Raw genomic sequence first — 12,303 nt, 5'->3', positions numbered from 1 at the left:
AGTGTGAGACCCATGGGTAAGAACCATGATCTACACTATGAATGTGAACCCACAAAAGAAAGGAAGCAGAGATGAAAGGACATCTAGAAGTAATTGCTGAAGTTCTCTAAATTTGAGTTTAAAATTCCAATAGTCTATGTACTTTAAATAAGGTAAAACTAGAGACTCTCGTTTAGGCAAATTGTAATAAAGTTTTAAAAAAGTGAAAAATAGAGATTTTTTTTATCACCACCACCACCATCACCACCACCATCACCACCACCACCACCAGCAGCAGCAGCAGCAGCATCCCATGTTGGGGTTGAAATAGGACCTTGAGCATCCTAGGTAAGTACTCTATGGCTGCTACTTTTCCAGTCCAGGAGATAACCTTGAAAGGATCAAGATTTAGGTGGCTCAGTGCATACTAGGGTTCCTCAATCTAATTAGTCCCTTTATTAGTCTAAAGGACTAACAATGGATCCCTGGAGAGCTGCTATGGTACTCAGGAGTCAGTGGGACACTGTGCTCAAAATCTTGACAACCAAGAAGTTACATTCCACAAAACTGTCCTATAGAGCTGAAGGAGAAGTCAAGGTATTCCCAGGTAAACAACAGCCTCAGAGTCCATAACACCATCCACCATCTCTGCAAGAAATCCTAACTGGACTCATTCTGTCTGAAATGAAAGACTGCCCAGAGTAATTGGAATGCACTCGCATCCACATGGATAACAGGTAACAGATGGTACAGATTCTAGACTTGTGACGCTTATTTCTTTCCCATCTGATTTAAAAACCAAAAGATCACTGTATGAGGTAGAAGCTGTAGTTCTGTGTCAATAGGCACGTCATGTACAGATGTCATTTTTGTGATGAAGCCAGCCTGAGAGAAGAAGGATGAATAATTTACACTACTGAAATGTCATTTGTTTACATGGATCGAAACTACAAATCAAAGAGTTAAATCTAAAGAACTCATGGATGAAAACATAGCACTAAAACTTAGAGGTCGGAGGCTCAACAACAGCTGCAATTAGAAGCAACTAAAGAAAAATATTAGTAAGTTGGCACCAAAATGAAAACTGTTTGCATATAAAGGGCACTATCAAGAAAATGAAGAGATGATTCATGGAATGGAAAAACTATGTGCAAAGCATGCATCTGGAGTGGACTGAGAGGTCACAAATAATAGAACTGGTATAAACCAGTAGCAAAAAGAGCAATTACCTAATTAGAACCGACTAAGGATTTGGATACAGCACTCTTTAAATAAGCTAGAAGAATGTTAATGAACATGAGAAGATTCTCAACACCATTAACTGTTAAAGCAAAACAATAAAAACCATAAGACAATGGCGAGCGTACTCATGCCCAGAGAGCACACGTGCCCAGACAGACAGCATCAGTGTGAATGAGGAGGGGAATGATGGGAGACGATGGGGACACTTGTGCACTGCTGTTGTGAACATGAAACTGCAGTCATTTATAGAGCAGGTTGGAAGTTATTCAAGAGTTAAGCATAGAGCTACTCTATGACAGAAGAATCACTTCTAGGCACATTCCCAAAAGAACCTAAAATATAATATGAAACACTTGTAGGGCTGACGATACATGTTATAACTCCACCACTTAGGAGTCTAATGCAGGGTGATCCCTGAGAGCTTGGGGTCAGCTTGGACTATAACATGAGCTCAAAGCTAGCCTGTGACACATGCCCAGATCCTTTCTGATAATAAATAAATAAGTAAATGAATGAATGAATGAATGAATGAATAATTGTATGGTAGATATGGAACACCGTGGTAGAGTGCTGGCCTAGCACAGGTGAAGCATTGATTTCAATCTATACCATGGCAAGCAAGCAAGCAAGCAAGGAAACAGACAACATTTGAAAGCATTAGATAAAAAAAATTAAGGTGGTGTGGTGATGCATGGATATAATCTCAGAATCGTTGAAGCTGAGGTAGGAAGGTATAGACCAGCATGCCAACCCGAGCTACATAGCAACCACCCAACACAAACAAAACAAAATGAGCAGGAAAAACAAGACAGCAAGAGTAAGAAAAAACAAAGAAACAAGTCCTTGTCTAGGTGTGTCAATAATGGCATTGTTGAGCATGGTGATGCAATGCCCATCAGCTCCATAGTGTCATCCATACCCACTAAAGGAAAGCCATCTTGACATGTGTCCCATGAGTTTTGAGAATAGGACTGGTGAGGGAGAGAAGCTGGATATAGTGAACCACTTTGAGGATATAGTAACGTCCTCTCCACTGCACTACTTACTTTAAAAGTGTATCTTGTGTGATTAGTGAATTGTATCTCCTGAAGAGGCATTTTGTATAATGGGTTCCTCACTGACCAGGTCTCCAAGTGCATTTCCTAAGATGGACCGATGTGTCATGGATGAGTCAGCCACATAGTACAGAGATGAGCAAACCTGGTTCAGATCATTTATAACTGAGGACTGAATGATGTAATAAGAAAGATGGAAATGGAGTGTCCCAGGGCACAGTAAACAGTGGTGATGCTAATTTTCATTGATTCGATGTGTCTGTGTGGATTCTTGTGGAAACACTGCTACATTACATCTGGCCTTGCCAGGAACTGGTTGTAAGGGTTCCAGCACAATGCTTGCAGGTGACTTATAGGAAGTGTTCATGATGGTCCCAGGACATCATTCCAGTGTGACCTACAGGAAGTAGTCACTGTTTCCCCAGGGTTTCGGTATGTGACACAGATACTTGCCCTGTGTCTGAATCCTCCTGTGACTTGGGATAGGCATTTTCTAAACACTCAAAGAATCTTCTCAGGCAGATGTGCAGAGCATTCTTCTGGTGTCCCATAGGTTTTCAGGTTATGTGATTCTTGGCTATAACTGCCCAACAGACACACCCTTCCAAAATGAAATGTATACTTTAAACAGCGATTTAAGACTAAGCAGTGTCAGCAGTGAACGTGTAGAGCCTGAGATATTTGAGCCTAGGCATATATAAATAGCAGTGGCCGATGATCCTGCCTTGTTCGTTTCTAAATACAGTGCTCTTCCCGCTAGCATTTAATTATGCGCTGTACATGGATAAAAATGGGCATTAGAAAAGATTGGATCTGAGGATGGTTGTGTTGGGACCTAAATATGGTTTAAATCTCTGCTTCTGTATTTGGAAAGCCAACAAACCGCAGATGAATGCTCATTTCTCCCAGAAGCGCATTGGGATATATTTGCCCATGTATTATTTGAAGGCAGATCCGTATGCCGTCAGTGCAGACTTCAGCACATGGCGAGAGAGATGGTGAGGCCTTCTAAGAAGTCTCTATTTCCAGCTAAAGTGTCCTACAAACGCTCCCGTACTCACCCGTCTTATCAGGCTTATCCTAGAGAACATAACCAAGTCTACTGGATGCTAAGAATGACTTTCAAATTATCTTCCTCTTCCAAATGATAAACGATGTTTGAACATGTGGCCCTTTCCTCTGAGCATGTATATAAGTTTTATGATGCTGGACTTACATAAACAACACTTATTTCTTCTTAAGCAAAATGACATGGATAGGATAATACTAATGATAATTGCTGCTATCCATGTGGTAGTAATCCTAAACCTGAAGCTGGGGTAGGGGTTTTTGTAAACATTAATCATTTGATTTACAGCATCCCTATACTGGTAGCATCATTGTTACTCAAATTCTATTTATGAGGGGACAGGTAGGGATAAGTTGAAGAACTGATTCCAAATCATTATAGACTAAGTAATAAGCAGATCATAGACTCAGACCCAGGCTGTTTTCTAAGATGCCTGTCTTTCTGGCCACCATATTGTACCATATCTCAGGCTGCCAGCTAGCCAGAAAGTTACTGTCATGTTGATGGCTACCAGTGTGGTTTGTTGCAAAATAAAAGGAATACTTCATCTGTGGTCTGCACAGTGTTGAGGTGAACTTTTCAGTTTCGCAAAGTGGCTTGACTCAAATGTGCCATGACTTTGTAGTTATGAAGCCATGGCCATAAGTACGCATCTATTTGTCTAAAACCAAGTACTTTTCTGATTGTCTTGTCCTTATGCTCAATCAAGAATGGATTTTTTTTACCTCCATCAATGCTTATGAGCATCCCCTTTGCTCAATAGAGCCTATATTTATCAAGCGTTTACATCTATTCTATAAAGTGGATTGATCTAATGACAGGAAAATGTTCTCTGTCCACATGGCATTAATCTGAGCACTGGGAGGCTATGCCACCCAGTATGACAGCGGAACTTAGTTATTGCCCTAAGTTACCTTCATTTTAGAGTTACTTCTTCAAGCATCTCTTATAAACTTCTTCTATTTCATGAGTTTTTATCCACAGGAAGGCACACACATAGCCTACATGGGCATAACAAGAGATTCACATTGCAGGGGTCTGGGGAAAGGGGCATGATTCTTTCCTGAGGTCTCCAACATTCCAACATTCTTTGCTTTTTGACTACACAGCTCTGTAGATGCTTAGAAAATTAAGCCAATCCATGGGAGGAGGGAAGGGAGCAGGGAGGGAGAATGAAAGGAGGTGGACACAAACACACAGAGAGAGAGAGAGAGAGAGAGAGAGAGAGAGAGAGAGAGAGAGAGAGAGAGAGAGAGAATGGATATAAACTAGGAATCATTTAAAACCCTGGTTTTTGCTATCTCTAAGACCAGTCCTCTCTTCTGGAATTCAGACACATGAGACATCAATCATAATCCCTGCTTCGTGCACAAATGGCTTTTTGAATTTCTGTTACTTTCAGAGGAGGTTTGACTAACACTGATTGACACTACAAAGGCCATTGATACGCAGAAATGGTCCTAGAATGGTACAAAAAAAACAGTAGCCCAGGCCACAAGGAGGTAGAGGAAATGCAAAGTAGAGTGTTCATTCGGCTGACGTGGAGAGCTGCTCTTCTGTACCACGATGGTTAGTTTCAATCCGCTCGACACGATCTGAACTCACTTTGACTTTCGATGTAGAACTGTATAAATCATGTTGACCTGTGGGCATGCTTGTGAGGGATTTTCTCGATTGTATATGACCCACCCATAGTGGATCTGGGAGGGAGCAGAGAGTGCAAGCTGAGAATCAGTATGCCTGTGTTCATCCTTCTGTTTCTCTGACTTCAAATGTGGTGTGACCTGCTGCTTGAACATTCTGACACCTTTATTTTCCTCTAGTTACGGACAGTGGCCCATCCAGCAGGTCCACTTATTCAGGGTCCTGAAGAGGCGCTACCTGAGGGTCAAAGGGGAGAGAAAAGAAGGAGACCAAGAAAGGTTCTGTTGTCAAGGTCTGTTTATTGAGAGGAATGTACAGCATTTAAAGCTCTGAAGCAGGAATTGAAGCAGGAACTGAAGCTTAGGGCGGGGGGAGTACTGGGAAGAGCCCCAGGATATAAAGTGAATCTCTAAACTGCAAGATATTCTCCTTAGACAAGGAGACAACAGTCTTCTGGGGACAAGTTCTTTGAAAAGGTCAAGCCCTTCTCAGGAATCTGCTCACGGCAGGGCTCTAGCTTTGCTTAGTTCGAATGTCAGGTCCCTGACAGGACAAATTGTAAGCAAAATAGCCCCCTTTTCCTTTAAGTTGGTTTTGTCAGGGTATTTTTAAAAATCACAACAGCAGGAAATAAGCCTAAGACAAAACAAAAAACAAAACAAAACAAAACAAAACAAAACAAAAAAACCAAACAAACAAAAAAAAAAGAAAAGAAAACAAAAAAACCAAACAAACAAAAAAAAAAAAAGAAAGAAAGAAAAAAGAAGCCAGGAAGTTAGCGAGGTAGACAAATGTTTGCCAGGTGAGCATGAGAACCCAGGCACACACATAGATAGATGGAATGGTTCATGGTGGTAATCCCAGCCTAGGAAAACCAAAACATGAGGGTCCCTGAGGCTCACTGTCCAGGCAATTTAATAGATAGTAGAGTTATTGATTCCAGGCTAGTGAGAGAACCTCTCTCAGCAAAACAAATGGTCAGCACCTGAGGAATAACATTCTAAGTTGTTCTCTGGTCTCCACATGCATCTGCCTCTCCTCCCTTACAAATAAATGTCCCTAAAGCTAAGTTCTGGGGATCTGTGCAAATTCTCATGAAACTCAGAGGCTTGAAAGAGTCAAAACAATGCATCCTGCAGTATCTGTAAAGATCTGGGGACCTAGCAGCAGGTTTCTGATTCTGGTCGCTTGGGAAGCTACAGATAAAATACTGGCTGCAGCTGATGTAATGTGAACACTTGGCCAACAACTGAAAATTCCCTTCCGACCGGGTTCACTTGTGTGGCCACTGGGAAGAGAGATCAGCAAGGGCATCCTGGGCCTTTTTACAACATAGCATCCTGCATCCCCCCAGACAGGGCGCTCTGTGATAAGAGAGCAGCACCAGTGTTAATTGCCACTGTAGTGATATTTTCTCATTTCTGAGGCATTCTATTGGGTTAAAAAAGGCAGCCTTGCTCCACCTAAGGGGAGACAAGCAGGGAAGGACATCTGGTATAGACACCACAGGGGTGAACTTGAAGACCACTATGAGTTATCATTTGGAAGAGCACTTGAAGCCATTTTGTATAGATTCATGAGAGATGCTAGCCACATGTAGAAGATTCCAGTAGATTCTATCTCCATGGAAATGAAATCAGTAATTCCCAGGGATAAATGTGGATCAAAACCAGGTATCTCCTGACACAGAGTGGATAGTGGAAATCAACATCTTAAGTAGCATTAGAAAAAGTCTTGTGGGCTGGGTTGACTCAGCCTAAACTGGGCGGTAGACTGCTTGCCTGACATGGTGGTACATTACTCCCAAACACTTAACTTTGAATGAGCTGTCGAAGGAGGGGCCACTACAGTAGGCAACTTCATCAGTCAGCATTAGTCATATGATTGTGTGATCTGACTGTGCTGTACTACATAGAATTCCTTCCTTCACTTACAAAATCTCTTTCCTCTACAGTTGTGAGGAGGCTAAGGTAGGAAGACTGTTAGTTTGAGATCAGCCTGGGCTATACTGCAAATCCACAACAATCTTAGTTAACAAGATGAGACCCTACTTCAAAAAATTCAAATAAATGAGCTTCATCTAAACACTGTTTAGCAGGAGTTGTGAAGCCGCCAAATCTTCTGAGGTTCTTGGTAGTCTATGGCCATAGACTAGGCTCTCTGACTAGGTAGTCAAGTCTCTCTGGACTGTTTTCTCAACAATAAAGAATCAAGCCCGTCACCGCCCATACTTAGTTGCATCCAGCTAGCAACTAAGAAAGTAGACTCGGTGCCTGGAACCTTTGCTTCTTTTTTGTTTTATAGTTATATGATATCATCTGATCTGTCAGGTTGCATGTATGATCATATATAAATAAACAACAATTTACACCGGTGGATCTTAGATGCTGTGCCATTTCTGCGCATTCACCCATGTATGAGACTTTAAAGAAAAAGAAATACAACCAATGTTTCTACGTGAATCATCTCCATGAATCATCTGTGGTCACCCTGTATGTAGGAGGACTCAGTAGACCCTGGCTGGGACCTGATGCTGGCACTCTTATTTTGCTGCATTCCAGCATTTGGTGGTTTAACGAGGAATTGATTAAAGAAATAATGATCTCTCCTAGCTGAGATTTCTCAATTAAGCCACCTTCCAGCTAAAGCCCAGCTGTTTTATTAAAGCTGACATTACATTCACATTTCATCTATTGGGGATTCTGGTTTCTGCTTCCCAGATTTCCATCTTTTGTGGAAAGTCAGGCAGCCGACACAGGGAAAGGCACCAGTCGGAGTGTCTCTGGGTCCAAATTCCTATCAGCAGTCAGGGTTTCCCCTTTGGTTGTTGGACTACTTCCAGAGAACATGATTTCTTAATATAAACTTCTTTGCCTTGCTGAATTGCTCAGAAGAGCAGGGGATTCAATTCTACTCACGGGCGTTGAGGTATCTCTGGACCACTTAGATGGAGTGTTGCTGAAGTCTAACACCACAAAAGGGAAAGGTTTTTAAATCCAGGCCCAGGACAGTTCAAGACAGACAGATATTTCCAACAGCCCATTTCCAGCACCGCATGCCTGGTTTTCTGAGTAGCTTTTTCTACTCTAATCTTCCAGATTTATGATAATTGAGTCTCTGGGAAAAGTCATCCCCCAGCCCATTAGACTTTCCTGAGTCGCACCTGAGAAAACACAGGCTGGGTGCTTTTGTGTTTTAAAGCTTATTTAAGCTACTGCTCCTCTGTGATGTGCACAGAGGGAAGATGAATTCTGTCTGCTTAGGCACGATCCTGCAGAGGTGCAGAGAATGGAAGGCAAGTTGCAGATGTTTAGAAAGACACTTAACAGCAGGCCACCAGCCCCAAATCCTGTTTCTTCTACTTAGTTCACTCCTCTTAGGCAGGACATGCAAATAAACATGCAACCTGGCTGGAAAGAATGCAAAACAAGATTGGACTCATGCAAACAGAAGTCTGTGCTGATTGTTAGCAAAGGGTTGTTTTTAAAGAACTGGCTCAGGTCTGTCAAGGTGTGAGGATGTCATCACTTACTTTGAATTTAAACTTTCAAACTGGTGACCTGTTTGCTTGACATCTCTGCCTCACCTAGGCACATGTGTATACATGCATAGAGATAGCCAAGGGTTCTGAGTAGGGATTTAGAGGAAAAAAAACCTAATCCCAAATCAAATACTTAATTTTATACATAGTGAATCCATGCTTTGGATCAATGGCTCAATATTCACCAGTCTTGCTTCTCAATGGGAAATTCTATACCTTGAAGGGCTCTGGGAATATTAAGATTTAAACAAGATAATGGGTTTAGCATCTTTACTGCAGTGCCTGGGGCCCACTAGACATTCAAATAGTAAGCGCTATTATTGATTTAAAATGTGTTCTAAATTTAATGTACATATATATCGTGTGTGTGTGTGTGTGTGTGTGTGTGTGTGTGTGTGTGTGTGTGTGCATGTATAATGGGAAGGAATAAGGCAGGCAGGGAGGAAAGAAGAAAGCAGGAAAGGCAGGTAGATGGGTAGGAGGGAGGAGAGGATGGAGAAAAACAGGAAAGAATTTTCTAGAAGGAGCCGTGGTAATAGATCCTGATTTGTCTTTGACAAAGTTCTTGTCTTGGATGGGTGGTTGATGGGCTCAGCTGAGCTCTGGAGACAGATTGAGCATGCTTTCTGTAGAACATGATCAAGCGGAAGCCAAGTGATGCTGGCAAGCTACTCTATTACAGCAGAGAAATACTTCACAGAAGAATGTGAGAAGAGAGTGATTTGAAAGGGACCCTGGGACAAAGGAGGTAGAACAATAAAGACAGCACGCAGCCAGGCTTAAGGCATTCTGAACCCTAGAGCCCTACCTTAAGCACAGAGCATCAGCAGCAGGCTTAAATATGGAATTGATAGGGTTTTGCTCACTGGATGAAACCTGGGCATGAGCTATAAGCAGATCACTTGAGTGACGTATGTACTTATTAGGATGCACATAAGGGCAGGGAGCCTAAAAGATACCCTGGAAATTGTGATTCCTGATGCCCTGAAATCTTGCACCTCTCTCTCCGCTTGCATAACATATTCTACCTTCAACTTCACCTTTAGTCCATTTACCCTCAAATTTTCTCCATTAGACAGAATGGTAGGACCAGGGGCCATGTTTACAGTGTTATATGCCCCCTCTTCGCCTCATGGTGAGAGCTGACATGCTACCCTAAGGTGCTATAGAAGGTCCTGTGCATACATGACACCTGCCACTGGGTGATTGGGGTCAACAGAGAGTATTAGTCAGGTACAGTCCCAGTTTGGAGAAGGACACTGCTCAGAATCCAAGGGTTGCATGTGGGAGCCTTTTCACCACCCAGGGGCTGCAAGACACAGCCAAGACACAGCCAAGACACAGTGGTAATACGTGGCTGTAGTCTTCTAATTTACGAGAGGCTCTGACTGACTTGCTTGAATGTTTCTGAGGTCCATGGCAAATAGGGAGCATTAAACTAAGGATCTGCTGCAAGAGATTTTGGTCTTCTTGTTAGAGAAATGTCTTTTTGGCTAGAGGATCTTTCCTTGGGGAGAGGAGCTTGTGATTAGATGATTGGGGCCCTTCCAATTTTATTAAATGTCACATTACCACCTTATATTGTATTAAACATTAATCTCAGGCCTTATGTCATTATACCATTATCATCCTCATTTGGATCCCTCAGAACAGAAGCTGCCTCTGGGGCAAACAAGTGTAGCTCGGTATTCACAGAATGCATGAACGATGAGACTGGTGAGGGAAAATGGCGGCAAGAGGAGTGAGGAGCTTGTGTCACTGATCATGCTCACAGCCACACTATGTCTCTGTTGACATGACCAAACCCTGGGAAAGACATTTAATGAAGGAAGTGTTTGAACTCCTTTTATGAGGGTACAGTGCATTATGGCAGGAAGGCATGGTAGCAATAGTGTGAGATGTCTGGTCACAACGCAGGCACAACCAGGAAACAGAGGTGGTTGCTGGCGCTCAGCTCACCCTCCTTGTTATTCTGTGTAGGACTCCAACCAATGGGGTGGTGCTGCCTCCTTACTTAAACCTTTCTGGACACAAAGTCACAGATACACCCAGAAGTGTGTTGCCATGGAGATTCTAAGTCTAGCCAAGTTGTCAGTAGACACCACTGTGTCTACAGAAAAAAATGGCCTCCCATGACCTCCAGGCAGGGTCAGTGGTCTTCTCTCCGCACTCACTGCCTTATTTAAGACTTTCTATCACTTCCTGGTGCAGACTGGCACTGATGGCCTCACATAAGAGTGAAGTCACTTGGGGGATTACCGAGTCACCATGCTGGTAGTGCGAGTAAGCCTTGGAACTGGGTTTATGAAGCTAGGTCTTTATAAAACTCCAAGAACAATATTGTTTTACTTTTTATATAAAGTGACCATTATTCTTGGGAAATGAATGAAGACTTTGAGTACATATTTTTGTTACTACCTCCCAGGCAGCATATGGAATCATAGTTTGAAAGCATCCAGTGGCCTATTAGATGATGAAAATTGCTATAATCCTTGGGGTAGCACAGCTCTGGTGGTGGTATCACATGGTCTTATTCAGTGACACTGGAGCATAGAGTGTGTCAAAGAGACAGACAGGCAGACATGGCTAGGTTTAGAAGTAATAGCAGAAGGCCAATGTGTGCATAAGTACCTTTAATGTATCCAATAGTCTGAAAGTTAGTGGTTGTGGTGGGTGGGCTTGGAGAAGCTGAGAATCAACATGGTGGCAACATAGCATTGTGTAGCTATTTCCTTCAAAGTGAACTGTTCTGTCCAGGTGGAGGAGGGAAAAGGGAGGTTAGCAAGTTCAAGAAACTTATGGCTCAGTCAACACTAGGCCTAGGATATCCTGAAACTTAGAAAATTCTCAGGGGCCCTCCCCAGGGTTATAAAATCAGTAAGCCATTGGTGAAAAAATACCCTGTTCCATGGAGCAGTCTGCTGGCTGTGTCGGGGCTCTCGGGATGTGAATTCTCTGTGAGGTGTTGTCCATGCTGGGCTGCGATGTTTGGCAAAACCTCATTGGTTCATCAGTCTAGCTGGGCTTCCAAGTCAGATATTGATGGCCCTGTTTCTTTAGTCTGTGACTGCTGTCCCACATGGCACAAATAGACATTTGTTCATGTCTTCTCAGGAAAGTCACTCAAGACACACAAATAGGGACCTAGGAAGAGACAAAGACCCTAGCCAAAACACAGGACAAATTTTTGAATTAATAATAGTAATAATAGTAGTAGTAGCAGCAGCAATAATAATAATGACAATAATAATAATAATTATTATTAGTATTCATGCTGTGGAAAATAAAATAGGGCGAAAACCTGAGTCTGAAGTCTTCTTTTTATTTTTCTCTCCCTTCCCTTTCTTCTTCCTCTTCTCTTTGTCTCTCTTCATTTCTTCCTTCCTGACATATTTTTAGCACCTTTGAGCAGGTGTTGTACGAATATATAAGGAAATATATAAGATGCCATTTATGTGTTCCAATTATGTACTTATAGTCTCGCAAAATGGAAGATAACAAGGAGTCATGGTGGAGAGGTCTCATCTTGCCAGTGTTTTAGGGAATTGAAGAAAATCCAGTCCTGCCCCACCCTGGAGTGTCCTAGTACAGGTTTGTTCAATAACAGTCCATTGAGGGTGGAGAGAGATATAGAAAAGCTGTCCAATACTTATTAATTTGAGGTAGAAAGATTGTGAAGTTCCGGGCTTCAACAAATTAAAAGAATGGTTTCAGGAAATAATACAATGACATTTACATTACGTCGTAGCTAATGTGCATTGATTGGATTAAAA

General features: G+C 42.3%; 1 long non-coding RNA gene across 9 annotated transcripts in view; it reads right to left on the bottom strand.

Moving 5' to 3' along the window:
- LOC102553349 (uncharacterized) overlaps positions 1–12,303 on the bottom strand; it is a 62,516-nt gene that overhangs the window by 33,550 nt on the left and 16,663 nt on the right. For 7 of the 9 annotated variants that reach the window (XR_015631237.1, XR_015631233.1, XR_015631238.1 and 4 more), the window contains 2 exons: positions 11,431–11,693; positions 11,149–11,279 (listed from right to left, as the gene is read on the bottom strand). This is a non-coding gene — a long non-coding RNA (uncharacterized LOC102553349). Of the gene's footprint in view, positions 1–11,148; positions 11,280–11,430; positions 11,694–12,303 lie in introns of those variants that run through there. The other 2 variants (XR_015631239.1, XR_015631240.1) reach the window with 1 other exon arrangement.

The sequence above is a fragment of the Rattus norvegicus genome, chromosome 10 (genome assembly GCF_021556685.1).
Source record: "Rattus norvegicus strain SHRSP/BbbUtx chromosome 10, alternate assembly SHRSP_T2T, whole genome shotgun sequence".
Classification (NCBI taxonomy): Eukaryota; Metazoa; Chordata; class Mammalia; order Rodentia; family Muridae; genus Rattus; species Rattus norvegicus.
This window is presented reverse-complemented; position numbering and strand designations above follow the sequence as displayed.